Raw genomic sequence first — 5,178 nt, forward strand, 5'->3', positions numbered from 1 at the left:
TGTCCATCATGACAAAACAGCAATTCCTCACTTCATAGAAATTCTCCTAAAGTAGTAGTTGTCCCCAATATCTGTCAAGATTTTATATCGCAGGAGAACAGATGCAGTCAAAAGAATGCATACTCTGAAATGACGACTCCCAACTCTGCAAGCAGGCACGGGCAGCTCCCACTAATTAAGTACATGCAGCACTGCTCAGTGGCCTCAGTGGCAAAAGCGGAGTCACTGCTGTCGTGAATGAAGTTTTAGCACCAGCCTTTTTTTGCAGGATTTTTTTTTTAAACCCCTGAACACGAACTAGGTCTGGTCGGCCTGTCCTCGCTTGCCAAATACCATTACAGTGCCTTTACTATAAGAAAGCATACCTACCAAGCAAAAGAAGTCCAAGAAAGCTGAACCTCAAGGCCAGCAGAACCAAAGGCTGCTGAGCATCAAACAGATGTATCCACTTTGAAGAGCTTTCAGAAATCTACAGCACTCTAACACATGGCTTCTGCTGACACAGCCTGAAGCTGCATTTAAACAAATGATCCAGCTTAGTATCTGCCTGTAGCACAAAGAACAGCAACATCAGCTCATGACTTGTGTTTTAGGTAGACTTGGGCCACAAACAAATGCAACAGATGAAGAAAAACTGAAGACTGACAGCAACTGGAACATAACTATTATTTTTCCCATTCCATCAACCAGTTATAAAACTGTCTATAACTTGTGCACTTACATAACAGAACACAATAACTAACAAAAAGAAAGCCTTTTATTCAGAACAGATTAGCGCGTCTTTACAAGAAAGCCACGATTTCAACTTACAAAGTCAGCATTATCATTAGCAATGCACTTTTCCTGAAGAGTAATCCTTGTCTTTTATCAAATGTCAACTGCAAAAGTGTGTAAACAAAACAAACAACCCACCCACACCCCAAAAGCTCTATTTAGATTATATATATATATATACACAAAAAACATCTCTACGTAGATGACAACTGTACCAATTTATACTTCATGTCCTTCTCCTCCAGGAACCAGCTATAAAAGAATAAGACAACTTTGTGTTAGTGCCCCAGGTTCGAGTTTTACAAACCCATAAGTGACAGTTCTTGCTTTACAACATTTTAGCAGATGGAGTCAGTTATTGCCAGAGATGCACATGCCAAAAAGAATCTCCAAAATATGAAGAATGTTTATCAAAACACAAATGAGTTCCTAGATAACACACATTGTGGGTTTTGTCTTTGTTACTCACTTCAAGGAGATGACTCTGTCTAGAAACTCTAAAGCTCATTTTTAAAAGGACAAAGAACATGCTTCCTTTGATGAAGCATTTCTCCAATCACTCATTCTTCCCCAGGCTGTTGCTATACTGGGAAGTTAGTTTCCTCTTTCCAACTTCTATTGCTAAGCAGAGCGCAAAAACTAATCAAGAGCCTGAATCCTTCTACAGGCAGCAGGGAGTGAGGCAGCATAGCATTTTCCTGTGACGAAAGTAAAGAACTGAACAACATAAAAAGAGAGACAAAAGGAAAAACATGAATAAGGGAAAAGAGTAAAAACCATTCCTTTTACTGACGTATTCTTAATAATTAGCTGAGCACTTCTAAAGACAAAGAGCTTCACTGCTTTTGGGGCTGAAGCAAGAAAAAGTCTAAAGCATAGTCTTCCTGACGTGGGAAGACATGTCCCAAAAAGACACAAGGTCTAAGACAGAAACATGTCTATGTCTTGCTGAAAATTTGCACTCCGAGAATCACCAGCTTTTGCTTCAAGGGCAGTATACCACCAGCTTAACCAGATGGTAGTAATTTTACCCTATACAAGAAGTCAGAACATGCACTATGCTGTAAGGATGCAGAACAGGGTTTGAAAGCAGAAAAAGGCTTTGAAACTAAGTCAAGATGGCACTCGCTCAGACACACAGTGAGGAGGTGCAAGGTAGGTAAGACAGCAAAATGGAGATTAGTCCTCTTTCACACAGAGCTGACAGACTCAGATCGGTCATCTTCTTTTCTTCCTACAAAATTAGGAATGCCTTTATGTAGAAAGTCCAGACTTTGTAGCCATCTATGCAGACAAGCAAAAAGCTACTGTATGTCTGCTTTTGTGGTATTTAGGAAGTTGCAGAATTCAGCATAGGGATGCATAATCATGATATTTAATTAGTGTTTCAGTACTGATCTATATACATCAGCACATGATAAACTAAAAATCATAGTGCTTCTGATTCAGTATAATCCAATAGACCTCCAGATTTTTTTTAGAGCACGTAAAGGTACAGCTCTCCGGGCATCACTTGGTATCATAATGTGCCCTGACACATTATGATACACCCTGACATGGTGTTGTCAGGGCAATGGTTGGACTCGATGATCCCAGAGGGCTCTTCCAACCTGACTGATTCCGTGACTCTGTGATAATCACCAGATGACTTGATGAGCTTGTAAGCATCCAAACTGCTGCAAACCCATCTATACATATCATAATACATGAAACGTAAATGTATCCCACCCTCATGCAGGCAAACACGAGTTAAAAGCCACCGTATGAACCAGCCTACAGAGTGGGCAACAAAGCCAGCGATTCCCTTGAACACCTGAAGACCAGGAACACATTCACCAAAATAAAATTAGGGCCATGCTCTTTTCGTGGTCTTTTTTTTATTTTATTTTTTTTTTTAAACTGTAACCAAGTCAGGCAATAAGATCACTCTTCCAGCATCCTTCATACATACACATGCCCCAGAAGCTACCTGAAAGCACCTTATATAATGGAACTGTCTGGCAAGCTCAGCTTGAAGTAGTTGAACTCAATTACGGATCAATTTATAGGTACAGAAAACAAATGCATGCAGCCTTTTAACAATGACGACTGACCATCGTTATGTTATTTCCATTTAGCAAAATCAGGTCCAGCTTGGTGATTCTTCTGCCCTCAGGCATAATCTCACTGAAGCAGCACTAGAAAAAGCAAGTAAGAACACATAACCAGGGACAATGATTACGGTTTTGATCACAGAACTGACATAAATCTCTTCATTAAGATGACATTTGTTGGAACTAACAAATAAATTAGCCACACTGCAGTGTTGATATCCATAAACTGACCACCTGGGTACAGAAAGCTACCTGGCAACTAAAAAGATCCACTGTACTTTTCTGCTCAGTACATAAAGATACAGATTTACCCTCTAAACCTTGACAATTTCTTGAATACCACTGATACTCAAAACAGGTTTCAAATAGCAACATGGCATCACAAAGTAATAAATACTTATCCTTAAGTCTGTAACTTTTTAAATCTTTGCCTAGACCTCAAGGAAACGTAAAAGCAAACGAACTACTGGAAAGTTCAACACACAACCCATGCATAATTAAGGCTACAAATTAGGACTCTAATTACAACTATGAATCATGCAACTGCTACCCTAAGACATGGCTGTCCTGAATAGATCACCTCTATAATTCAAGACCAAGCTGTAAGTTATTCAGCTGGCAAATATTCCAAAAATATAAAAACACTTTGCTTACAGATCTTACACAACGTTTTCCCTCGGGAAACCAAAAATTTAATAGCAACAAGAGGCAGAAATAATACTTACAATTCTGTAACGTCTTCTAACACCATATCTGAAAATCCAGTTTCAAGGAAAATAAGGCCCAGAATTCTAAAACAAAAATATTCAAAAGTATTTTCATTTTATACTGAACTGTGATTTTATCTGTAAAACCAAAAATACCAGAATACTGCGATTAATCCATATAAAAAGGCTCTATCCAGTGAACTCAGACCTCTCAAAAGCAATAAATTGCGCCAAAGCATAAAGTGGATGGCCTTTAACATTTCCATCAAAGGGTACTGACAAAGGCCTCAAATCCTAGAAGCATTCCAACAATTTCTTTACCACTCTTCATCACAATATGAACACATGAACCTACGTATTTGTCAGCTGTGGAAATAAAACCAAAAAAGTTAATAAGTAAAAGAGATTATTTTATAGAACATCCATTTATTAGAACAAAACCCCTGACGTTGTGATGGCAAAAAAGCAATTGCCACAGACACTGGTAAAAACCACAAAAAAACAGGAAAAAAAAGTTAAAAGACACAAAAAACATATTTTTAAAAAGTGTCCTTTCACACTTTGCTGCTAGTACATCACAAGTGTCTGAGGCAACAGGCCGGCCCGCTGCAGGAACACGTCCCCTCCAGTGACAACCCCTCACTGCCGCTGGGCCCAGCTCAGCGCCGTGTCACGGCCGAGCACCGACCCTCCTCCTCAGCTGCCCTCTGCTCCGCACGCGACCACGGCCCAGAGCCACCACCCCGCCCGCTGCCTGGCCCGGAGACCGGCACGTCCCAGCGCCCCCACGCTGCCGCGGGCAGGGACTGCGCCGGTGACCAGCCCGGGCGCGGCCCCCGGGCAGCGGGAGGCCCCGCGGCACAGGCCGGACTGTCGAGCCGGGAGGGCCGCCCCGGCCCCTCAGCCCCGGGCATATGTGTCGGCCATAACGCCGGACACCGCGGCCAGACCCGCGCTCTTCACCCCGGCTGCGGAGCCGAGAGGCACCGCCTCGCCCCCCCGCCGCCGGCCGAGCACAAGCGGGGGCGCAGCCGGGCCCCCCACGCCGCCCCCCCGCGCCATCCAGCCGCCACCACCCTCCCTCGCCTCACGCCGCCTCCACACACGCACACACCCCGCAGGGCTGGGCGAGGAAACCCCGGCCTGGGGCGAGGCGCCCGCCCGCCCCGCGCTCACCAACCTCGCCGGCCCCGTTCAAGCTTCCCGCCAAGCGGCCGCGGCGCCGCTCGCTGTGCCACCCAGAGGTGCCCGCAAAGGGCCTCTCCCTCCTCCCGTCCCTTCCTCCGTCCCCGCCCGCCGGTCACAGACGGGATCCCCCGTCCGGCACCGGCAGAGGGCGGAAGCGCCGCGGTGCCGCTCGTTACCGAGCGGCAGGAGCTGAGAGGGTTAGTCGTCGCGCTAGCGGCCATGTTGGATCCAGACCCGACCAATCGCTGCCGCCTCCCGCAGATGTGAAGGGCCAGCCCAGACGAGCGCGCTGTCGCCGGTACAACCGGACCCGCAGAGCCCGGCGGCCCCAGGGTGTCCACCCGCCCTTCGAGTGACTCTTCTTTTCGTGTGGAGCGTGCGGTGGAGGGATGTTACGCGCTGTGCGCCATAGCTGT

The 5,178-nt window shown here is 45.7% G+C and overlaps 1 long non-coding RNA gene across 2 annotated transcripts; it reads right to left on the minus strand.

Annotated features, from left to right (window-relative positions):
* Positions 1-610: 610 nt before the first annotated feature.
* Positions 611-4,951, minus strand: LOC137676627 (uncharacterized). 2 transcript variants are annotated; one of them, XR_011050107.1, is made up of 4 exons: positions 4,755-4,951; positions 3,593-3,658; positions 2,868-2,951; positions 611-1,491 (listed from the first exon to the last, which is right to left on the minus strand). It is a non-coding gene; the product is annotated as an uncharacterized lncRNA (long non-coding RNA). The 2 variants fall into 2 exon arrangements; XR_011050106.1 differs by lacking the exon at positions 611-1,491 and having other exon boundaries at positions 2,656-2,951.
* Between the last annotated feature and the right edge of the window lie 227 nt (positions 4,952-5,178).

The sequence above is a fragment of the Nyctibius grandis genome, chromosome Z, assembly GCF_013368605.1.
Source record: "Nyctibius grandis isolate bNycGra1 chromosome Z, bNycGra1.pri, whole genome shotgun sequence".
NCBI classification, from domain to species: Eukaryota; Metazoa; Chordata; class Aves; order Nyctibiiformes; family Nyctibiidae; genus Nyctibius; species Nyctibius grandis.